General features: G+C 26.1%; 1 non-coding gene across 1 annotated transcript; it reads right to left on the bottom strand.

Moving 5' to 3' along the window:
• Nucleotides 1–1,171: 1,171 nt before the first annotated feature.
• On the bottom strand, nucleotides 1,172–1,278 carry LOC122850740. Its single transcript, XR_006373648.1, has one exon. It is a non-coding gene; the product is annotated as a U6 spliceosomal RNA (small nuclear RNA).
• Between the last annotated feature and the right edge of the window lie 11,036 nt (nucleotides 1,279–12,314).

Here is a 12,314-nt window from a genome sequence, read left to right as displayed (position 1 = left end):
TTCTTTCGGAAATAGAGGGTCTCGAAACGGCTTACTCTTTCTGAATGCTCCTTCTTGAAGAAGAAAAAAGTCCTGCTCTTGAAATTCAATCATTTCACCATTTTTATACTCAGTCAACTGAAATAATTCATATCCGTATAAATAAATGTGTATTTGAAAATATTGTTACAATAGTTTTGAGATAACCTGGACATTTTCCGGTTTTAATAGCCGAAGATTTCTGTCGGACGGAATTCTTCGAAGCTCTGTTGAACCTCTACTGGTGCTGGGCTCATCTCTTGAACAATGACCTTGGAAAATTATTTGCCATCAAATTTTATTGTCAAAGTATTTTTCAAATTTCAATTTTATTAAATTACCAATTTGTTGATTCAGCAAAAGCACGAAAAAAATACAAGTTACTTTCATAATAATTACAGAAAATATGTTTTTATTTAAAATTTCTGATAGATCTGATCAGTATAGCTGCTATTAATGTTTTAAAAAAAAATATTTTTCATTCAAAACACATACTTTATGCTCAGGAATTCAAGTCATAAACGAACTCATAAACTTTATTTTAATTTGTTTTTCCATTTTTTTTTTAATGTCGATATATAATTTTTTTTGTGATAAACTTGGAATTTTTTATTTTATTCGAGCAGTGACAATATTTTTGTGTCGAACAAAATTTACAATATTATTAATATTTAAATGTTACAAAAAAATTATATTATATGATGTATATGATAATAAATTGAAGAATGTAGTCATAAAATACAAATAAAAATCCCAAGTTTATTTCTTATTATTTTTTTATGAAAAAAAAATACATGTTGACATAAAATGAATGTAAAAAATAAATTTCAAAGTAAAGTTTTTCTAAATTAAACAACTTATAATTATCATCATAGTTAGAAGAGATAAAAAAGAGATAAAAATTTTCATATACATTTATTTTCATATTCATTTTTTTTTTATAATATGAAGATTGTTTTTTTTTTTCAGCACATGTCATTCAGATGCATTCATCAATTGGTTGAATCTTATAAAATTCTCCGACTAATATTTAACTTTTTTTTTTGTTACTATTCATATTACTCTAATCTAGTATTTTCCAGTAAATCATGTCGACAGAGACGACATGTTTAGTTGTACAGGTGTAAACTGAAATTATGATAAATAATAACAAAAAAATGTGGAACGCTTCACGATTTTGCGTGTCATCCTTGCGCAGGGGCCATGCTAATCTTCTCTGTATCGTTCCAATTTTAGTATATGTACTGCCGAAGCAAGTACAAAAATGGCCACTCTTAAATCGTATATATAGAAACCAAACACTGTGTGACCACATGCGAGAAAAATTAACACTTTACTTATTAATCAATATCTCAAATTCTAATTAACTAAATTCAATAATTTTTTCATCATTCGTAAAAACAATTTAACGTTGAATTATTGCATCTAAATTTATATTATAAAACTATTCTCAATAGTTTTTTCGTGACATTTTTATTAAACACACACATATAAATTTAGTAATTTTTACGAGTATGAACTGTCATTCAAAAATTTGATATTAAATGAGTTAAACTATCATTAAATATTATTTATTTATTTATTTATTTTTTTATGGTCCCCGACTCAACCTGTTGGCAAATTGTGAGGGTCAATGTGTTGGATCATATGTTGACGTATTGAATATAATGAAACTATCACTATATTGATTTGCTATATCCGGTTTAAACTATTTCACGTAAATTGTTTCAAAATAAATATTAGTATATTACTATAGACAAAATACTTCTCGAGTCGTATATATACAAACAAAAACACTGTGTGGCCATATGCGAGAAATATTAACCCTTCACTTATTAATTAATCAATATCTCAAATTCTAATTAACTAAATTCAATAATTTTTTTCATCATTCGTAAAAACAATTTAACGTTGAATTATTGCATCTAAATTTATATATTATAAAAATATTCTCAATAAGTGGTGTGATGTTTTTTCGTGATATTTTTATTAAACATACACATATAAATTTAGTAGTTTAATAAATTAAGAAATTCTTTTTTTTTTATTTAAACAATTTATTGTGTTTTCAGTTTTTATAAATACTTATGAGTTTCCTGTTAAAAAAGTATCATGTAATCAAATTATTAAACATGTGATTTACTTTTTTCATATTAATTTATTATCCGTTATCTTTTTGAATTTAATGGTCATTATATTGATAAATTTTCGACCAAACTGTTATTTAAAAATTTGAACAAGTTAAATTATCATTAATTATAATTTATTTATTTATTTATTTTTTTTTTTGACGTCCCTGACTCAACCTGTTGGTGAACCTGTAGACTCAACATATGATTCAACACATTGTTGACGTATTGAATATAATGAAACTATCACTATATTGATTTGCTAAATCCAGTTTTACCTATTGCACGTGAATTGTTTCAAAATAAATATTACTATAGACAAAATACTTTGAGCTCAATATTAATTACTATTATTAATTAAAAATTAATTTACGAATACATAAAATGTTGAATGCGTAAAACCAGCATCAATAGATTTTGCAACAAGTTGATCTGGTAGACTTCCAAACCCTACATGTCCTTAGAGTACAGTAATACAGTGTTTTATAAAAATTCAAGACTTCACGTTTTCTATTCCAGCCTTATATTTGGTATTCATATGATTTTATATTTTTACGAAGAAGAGAATGAAATATATTTCTATTTTCGTTTTAACTATATATAACGAGTATATTTTTTCAATTTTTTTTCTTAATACTTTGCAGTAAAATAATTATTAAAAAATAAAAAAAGTAAATATAAAAAAAAATTTTTAGTAACGGATTCGTTCTATTGAAAATCGAAAATTTTCAAAACTCCGGCGAAAGCCCGTGTGGTTCTTCTTGATTATTCCAAATTCATTTTAGTTTTTTTTTTTTATTAATAATTTTAAATTATATGATTAAATATTTTTTATTTTTTTCGCGCTGTTTTTCACCTGTCAAATTATGTACATAAATCAAAATACAGATGAAAAAATTTTAAGGTTATACCACTTGTAATTAATAATTTTATTAGATTCGTTCAAAAAAGAAATCAATACAAATATAAAAAAAATAAATCGTTCAATTTAGTTGTTTTTTAACTAAACAAATCTTTTTTAGAACCATTTTGTTTATTACTTTTATTTATAAAAATTTGTCCATGGTAGTTTTTTTTTTCTTTTCAATAACATGGTAACATAAATAACTATTTTATCAATCAAGCAAATTGTAACCACAGCAAAGAAAGTTTTACACATGCGCTTTCAACTCTTTTTTGAAGAAAAAATGTTTAAAATAAAAATCGGTAATTGTTTATATTTTGGATAACTTTTGAACAAATTAACATAAAAAAGTTTTATTAAGCTCAAAAAATTTGATATGAAATGCCTGAGAGCCACCCTGTCTTGATAAAAATCGCTGAAATCACTCCTCCGTTGCTATTTTTCAACTGTAACATAGAGGATGATAGTGATTGTTATAAACAATTGCTGATATCTAATTAACAAATGATCAGAGCAAATTTTATCAAGAGAAGGTGGCTCTCGGTATCGAAAAGACAATTAATTTGAGCTATAAACAAAGCTTGTAAGTTAAAATTTTAAAGAGTTATGCAAAATATAAAAAAACAGCAATTTTGTTTTTTTGTTTATTAACAATCTTCCAACGACATTAAAAACAATTTTCAACTCGATTATTATCAATTCTGTCATTCTTAATATCCTGGCAAAAAATCGCATCCATGATTTGTTCTTAGTTTTCTTATTATTTGACTTTAAAAATTATACGGTAATCGTTTTTTGTTAATAACAAATTAAATAACAATTATATAACAAGAATTTAATGTAAGGTACAGATAAATAAACTATTGTGTAGTATGATAATTTAAACTGAACGTAGTGATACTTCATTCGTGATTCGAAATGAGAATTTAAAGTAGAACATAGTCCAAAAGTTGTGGACTTATACATGGTTCTGCTGGAGCTCTTGACAAAACTGATGGATATAAATTTTTTTATTATACAAAATTATTAATGAGTATAGTAATATAATTATTATTTTAATTGAATTATCGAGATATATTAAATTTTTGTATAACAAATTAACATTTTTTGTTTAATTAAATTACTATAAAAAACAACAAGCAATATTCAACAATTGATAGATAAAAAACAAAACAGAAACGTCAGTGAACAATCGGAGAAATAATAATAGGCTGCATTTCTACTTTCGTATGTCAATTTTTTCATCAATGATATTTTTTATATTCAATAAATTTTACAAAAAGAATGAAACTATATTTACTTGTTTTTCCTTAATATTGCATATTGTTTAATATTTGTCAATTATTTTTACAAAAATTTTAATTATAAACAAAAAATAAATAATTAAATATAACAATTTTTCGAATAAAAACATAATACTTTAATGGAATTATAGATGAATATCATCATTGATTTATGATTCATCAATATGTAAAACAACAATTATTTTTACTGTGTGTTTTTTCTAGGATATACCACTGGAATGTGAATGTTGAAATTATTTTTTGAGTTTCATCTATCAAATTTTATTTATTTCAATAATTACATTACATAGTAAATTAAAACTGTGAATTTGTCGAGTATATTCAATCACTATACATCACTATACATTATACCCATTATACATGCTTATAATATTTCATTTACTATTTGTTAATAATGAAAGTTAAGTTTTGAGTCGGAATTTTACTATACTGCAAAAACATCAGTAGTAAAATTTTAAACACAAAATATAACTATCTGGCTTCTTCCCAAAACTTATCCAATTCATTATAATATATAACCAACCATTTAGATTTAATTGTTGGCCTACAAGATTTTTCACGAACCAGACGACCACAGTGTATATACAATATAATATCATTCTTACGATATTCAGTTTCCTGATCAGCAGCCATAATTGTATTAATTGTCACATTAGTGTTAAAGAGATGAAGATGTTCAAGATCTGGACAATTTTTTATCAATTGAATGATACCAGAATCAGTAATTTTTTGGCACCCGACTGCTTTGAAAGATGTTAAACCCTTTAGTTTGATGATAAAACTGTCTGTTACACTTTTAAGATTGGTGACATTTAATTTTTGTAATGATTCCATGCTAGTTATGGCATTAAGACCTGTTTTAGCAATATATTCGCAATAAGATATATTCAAATACTTGAGACTCTTACACGAATTAGCTACAGCAATAATACTACTATTAGTGAATTTATGTATACCTGACACATTTAAATATTCGAGATATTCTAATTTTGATAACTCATCAAAAACGGTTACATCAGGAACTAGTCTTTCATCATTATCATCATCTTCAGTATCAAAAAACAATGGTGTACATACATTAGAAATTTTCAGATGTTTGAGTTTTTTACAATTGTTTGATATTGCCAGTATTGATTCATCACTGATGACCGATGAAACAAAAAATTTTAAACATTCGAGGTTTTTTAATTCTGTTAATTTTTGCAAGACGGTTTCTTCTACTTCTGTCTTAAACGATAAGTATTTTAAATTATTGCAATATTTGACAATTTTGAGTGCTGAGTCATAATCGAGAAACCAAAAAATAGTGAGATATTCCAAGTTATTATGGTTTTCCCACTTTTCAATTGAAGCCATGAAATAGGGTTCATACAAATATGGCTTCGACACATTGAAATATCTTAAATTTTTGCATGTATTAAAAATATCCCTCACAAAATTTGGAGAGACACTGTCAGAATTTTCAAAAAGATGTATATGTTCCAAATTTACAAGCTTATTAAAAATACCAGCTTTTATATGTAACAATCCATTACTGCAGATTAAAGAATGTTCAAGATTTAGATAAACAAGTGTTACTTTTTCTGATATTTGTTGGATAATAGTGTCGAGATTGCAGGCGCTTAATGTCAAGCCTTGGAGATTTTTGAATTTTCTTAAATCCTAAAAAAATGATCAAAATTATTTTCAATAATGTGAGATGAATGCTAATGCATTTTATTTAATTGGTAGAATTAATTATCAACAAGTACTTACAATAAACCATGGTTTTCCAAACTCGCTATTTCTTTCAAAAATTACATGAATTTCATTAATTCCTTCTGGCAGACTATGAAGTATTGCAGACTTCAATTTTGTTTTTTCTCCACATACCCGATTAATAACATGTATTTTAATGAATTTTATTTTATGTAACTTCTTGAAAGCTTGAATATAGTCATCTTTATTGAGTGGCAATTCGTCGTCAAACACAAATTCAAGTCTTGTCAAATTTTTGCAGTGTTCACCAATGATTGGCATGATACTTGAGGTGCAAATTTTCGAAAGAATTAATTCTCGTAAATAAGTACCACAACGTAATATCAAAATTTTAACATATGATTGTGTCAGCAACTGGTTATTATAAACACCACCAATTGAAAGGCTACATTCGTATTTTTTAATATCATACCAAGTTTGTTTAGAGATTTCTTTCCATCTGGTACAAACTGAAAAACAAAAAAAAATAACATAAAAAACATTAGTAAGAAACAGTATTAGTAAACATTAGAAAGAACTTTAATTTTAATAATTACCTTTTTCCATATTTATTCTGTCACATATTGGCAGCAGTATGAATATTTTTTCTAATGAATAATGATCCAGGGAGTTGATAAAATCCATCTTTTGGTCAACATCATCAGAAAATTGTTGTTTTTCCGTACTTGACATTATTAAGTTCATCTATTAAAAAAATAATATCTTTATATAAATATGAACACTATACAATGTATAATGATGATAAATTTAATCATTGTTGGGCAGTTTTGTATTTTTCAAAGCGTGATGACGCATTGAGTAATATTTATCAGCTAAATTTAAATAGCACAAATTTATTAATAGTACATGAATAAAATCATGCAATAAATTTTGAAGATGCAAAATAATGTACTGAACAATAACAGATAATTTGGATCGATTATTTTTAAAATGATTGCCGGGGAAAAAATTAAAACTTTTATCACTTATTTTTTTTTTATCCAAGCACCACCAATTCAATTAAAAACGAAAAGAAAATTCAAAAATTTATTTATCAATTTTTCATATAATATATTTATAATTACCTTTTTTTCAAATTTATTCCAAGTTTAAGTTAAAAAATATGAATGCAATATTAAAATTTTTTATTTTTAATTAAATGAATTCACTTATCAATATTAGCACTGACCAACACAAAAATCCAAAATAGCACAAAGTCAAAGATTGCCGTATCGATGCCAGTGGCTGCTGATAACTGGACTCTAAGATGCAGTGGTGCTAGCATAGTGCTAGGTAAAAAAAGCATGTGTGGAAGGGATGATAAGTCCAGCTTGAATTTGATTGGACATCTTGGTGTGTTGGTATCCCCAAAAGATCAAAGAAAAATATTAACATAAAAATAATCCTACACGGATTAACTGAGTAGTCAAATAAATCAAATTCTATTGAATCGAGAAAAAAAAGTTGTCTACACGGTCTGTACCGGGCTCGCTTCAAAGCCGGCCCCCACGAAAAAATATATATCCTGGATTAAAGCCAAATATTAAAGCCAAAAAGAAATCCAAGTTCAAAGGGCGTTATTATTGCATCCGAGTTCGCTCCAACCGCTTTCCTTCTAATACATATACCCCCATCTCAGTTTTAAGTATCTCCGATCTCCTTTAACATTTCTCTTGTGAAAAGTTATTTTTTTTCTAATTTCGAAAATGAGAATAGTTAGCTGGGAAATTGGAGAAGGAATTGTATAGGAGGGAAACGAATGCAGCGAAATCGGATTTTTGGTTTTTTTTAAACGTAAGTGAACTCAGATGGATATACCCCGCCCTCCAAAATTAATCCGGATATTTCGTGAAAGACGTAAACATCTATATGTATGTTTCAAATTTTTCAACGGAGAAAAAAATTTAAAAGTTCAAGCTATATGTATTTAAAATTTTGAATACATATTATATGTATAGCTTGAACTTTTAAATTTTTAAAATTTTTATATTTTTAATCTATAAAGACTAAACAAATAAATATAAAAAATAGAAATTATTGTAAGATGCGCTGATTTTCTTTTGTCACCCTTTTTCTTTTCCTTTTTAAATTACATAAGAATGATGAAATTGTAACTCAACACTTGGGGGAAATTTGATTATCTATATATTTTATATGAAAATTCAATGAGGCAAAATATTAAGGATATTTATTTTTCTATTTATATTTAAATCTTATATCTATCAATGACAAATGATGTTTTTAAATAATAATTTATTATTAAGATTGATGAAGAATTGTGGTTAGTAATTATTTGTTACAAATTTATTATTTACAATTTACATATATAGATAGAACATTCTAACTGTAGTTTTCTTTTTTTTTTTTAAATGTTTCATCCGCTGGATAGTTATAAAAATTTTCGAAAAATTATACAAATTTATATTTCAAAGATTTGTAGATTAAGAAAAAAAAAAAAGAAAATTCAAACTTTATATTTAAAAATATAAAATATGGTAATTGAATTTCTATATATAGCCATTGATAATGTCATCTTGTCAAGGCCTGTGAATATATCTTTTGGTAATGATGTAAGATGATTTTTGTGTATGTAAAGAATCTTTAGATATTTAATAAACTTGACTCAAGATAATTTATATAGTCGATTGAACGACAAATCAAGTTTTTTAAGATTTTTAAGCCAGTAAATATATATCGTTTGGAAAAACAAGCAAAATTCTTTGGCTAAGTTTGATTCCATAACTTCTATTCATATTTTCACGGAGTAATAAACAAATTGTCGGATCATAATGAGATATCTTAATTTTTGTACAAAAATATTTATGAAACAGTTAACTATTAGAGGTTATAAAGCAACATCATCACACAGTTTTCTTAATTCATCAACTAAATATGTCTGATTTTCATTATATAATATAAATTATAAATTACTTTTTTAATGATATAAAGATATTACAAGGTTATGTATAATTCATTACTATATTATACATGCTAATTAATTTACTACTTATTGAGAATAAAATTTTCAATTATGCAAATACATCAGTAGTAAAATTTTAAACACAAAATATAGCTATCTGGCTCCATCTTTAATGTTTTTCCATTCATGATAATATGTATATATAAGCAGCCATATACTGCAGAATTAAATACTGGCTTACAAGATTTTTTGAGCACCCTGGTGATATCTTCAATATTAATTATGATTTATGAATATATCGAAAGAATTTCAGTAAGACATTGCAGTATCAGGGAACTTGTTTCATAAATCACGAATGAATATTTGCGTATGATAATGTACGACCAACCATTTAGATTTAATTATTGGTGTACAAGATTTTTCAAGCACCCGACGACCACAGTGTATATACAATATAATATCATTCTTACGATATTCAGTTTCCTGATCAGCAGCCATGATTGTATTAACTGTCATATTAGTGTTAAAGAGATGAAAATGTTCAAGATCTGGACAATTTTTGATGAATTGAATGATACCAGAATCAGTGATTTTTTTGCACATGATCGCTTCAAAAGATGTTAAACCTTTTAGTTTGATGATAAAACTATTTGTTACACTTTTAACATTGCTGACATTTAATTTTTGTAATGATTCCATGCTAGTGATGGCATTAAGACCTGCTTTAGTAATATATTGGCAACTAGATATATTTAAATACTTGAGACTTTTACACGTATTAGCAACAGCAATAATAGTACGATTAGTAACATAACGTAAACCTGACACATTTAAAGATTCCAGATATTCTAACTTTGATAACTCATCACAAACAGTAACAGGAAGTACTGGTTCATCATCATCATCATCGTCATCATTACTATCATCTATTACAACATCACCATGATCATCTTCATAAGCAGTATTAAAAGAATATATACTAAGTTTATAAGAAATTTCCAGATGTTTAAGTTTTTTACAATTGTTTGATATTGCCAGTATTGATTCGTCACTGATGTTATATGAAACAAAAAATTCCAAATATTCAAGGTTTTTTAATTTCGTTAATTTTTGCAAAACGGTTTCTCTTACTTCTGTTTTAAACGATAAGTATTTCAAATTATTGCAATATTTGACAATTTCAAATGCTGAGTCATATTCAAGAAACCAAACAATATCAAGATATTCCAAGTTATTATGGTTTTTCCAGTTTTCAATTGGAGCAATAAAACGTCGTTCAGAAAATGGCTTTGACACATTGAAATATCTTAAATTTTTGCATGTAGTAAAAATATTTTTTACGAAATTTAGGGAGACACCATCAAAATTTTCAAAAAGATGTATATGTTCCAAATTAACAAGCTTATTGAAAATACCAGCATCCATATGTAACGATCCATGGGAGATCACAGAATGTTCAAGATTCAGATAAACAAGTGTTATCTTCTCTGATATTTGTTGAATAACATTGTCTAGATTGCGACCGCTCAATGTCAAGCCTTGGAGATTTTTAAATTTTTTTAAATCCTGAAAAATGATAAAAATTATTTTTAATAGTTTGAGATCAATGCTTATGCATTTATTTGATTTATAGAATCAATTATCACCAAGTACTTACAAAAAACCATGGTTTTCTTAACCAGTCTCTTTCATAAATTACATGAATTTCGTTAATTTCTTCTGGCAGACTATGGAGTATTGCAGATTTCAATTTTGGTTTCTGTCCACATACCGGATTAATAACATGTATTTTAATGATTTTCATTTTATTTAACTTTTTGAAAGCTCGAATATAGTCATCTTTATTGACTGGCACTTTGTCGTCAAACACAAATTCAAGTCTTGTTAAATTTCGGCATTGTTTACCAATAATTGGCATGATACTTGAGGTGCAAATTTTTGAAAGAATTAATTCTTGTAAATGAGAACCACAATTTAATATCAAGTTTTCAACATATGATTGTGTCAGCAACTGGTTATTATAAGCACCACCCATTGTATGGCTACATTTGTATTTTTTAATGTCATACCAAGCTAGTTTACAGACTTCTCTCCATTTGGTACAAACTAAAAGGAAAAAAAAAATAAAAATCATTAATATATATACATATATTAAAAGAATTAGAATTCCAATAATTACCTTTTTGCATGTTTATCCTGTCACATATTGGCAGCAGCATAAATATTTTTTCTAATGAATAATGATCCAAGAAGTTAATAAAATCCATCTTTTGGTCAACATCATCAGAAAACTGTTGTTCTTCCTGAACAAGACGGACTTTTTTTGTACTTGACATTATTGAGTCCTTCTGATAAAAAAAAAAATACCTATATAAATATTAACAGTATAATGATGATAAATTTAAATTATTGTTGGGCGATTTTGTATTTTGCAAAACGTGATGACATCAAGTAATATTTATCAGCTGAATTTGAATAGCACAAATTTATTAATAGTACATGAATAAATTCATGTAATAAATTTTGAAGATGCAAAATAATGTACTGAACAATAACAGATAATTCGGATCGATTATTTTTAAAATGATAGCTGAGGAAAAAATTAAAATTTTCGACACTTACTTTTTTTTTATTCAAGCACCACCAATTCAATTGAAAACAAAAAGAAAATTTAAAAATTCATTTATCAATTTTTCATATAATATATTTATAATTACCTGTTTTCAAATTTATTTCAAGTTCAAGTTAAAAAATATGAATGCAGTACATATTAAAATTTTTTATTTTTAATTAAATGAATTCACTTATCAATATTAGCACTGACCAACACAACAATCCAAAATAGCACAAAGTCAAAGATTGCCGTATCGATGCCAGTGGCTGCTGATAACTGGACTCTAAGATACAGTGGTGCTAGCATAGTGCCAGGGAAAAAAAGCATGTGTGGAAGGGATGATAAGTCCAGCTTGAATTTGATTGGACATCTTGGTGTGTTGGTATCCCCAAAAGATCAAAGAAAAATATTAACATAAAAATAATCCTACACGGATGAACTGAGTAGTCAAATAAATCATATTCTATTGAATCGAGAAAAAAAAGTTGTCTACACGGCCTGTACCGGACTCGCTCCAAAGCCGGCCCCCACGAAAAAATATATATCCTGGATTGTGTTTTTTGAAAGTTTAAGGTTAAAGTTTTATAAATAAATTTAATATAACGAATAATTGTAATATAATAAATTATTATATTACAATTCATTATTAAATAATAAATAAAAATTGTAATTTCGGAGTTAACGCGTC

Source organism: Aphidius gifuensis, linkage group LG2, assembly GCF_014905175.1.
Source record: "Aphidius gifuensis isolate YNYX2018 linkage group LG2, ASM1490517v1, whole genome shotgun sequence".
Classification (NCBI taxonomy): Eukaryota; Metazoa; Arthropoda; class Insecta; order Hymenoptera; family Braconidae; genus Aphidius; species Aphidius gifuensis.
Note: the sequence above shows the minus strand (reverse complement) of the source record. Positions and strands in the feature narration are given on the sequence as shown.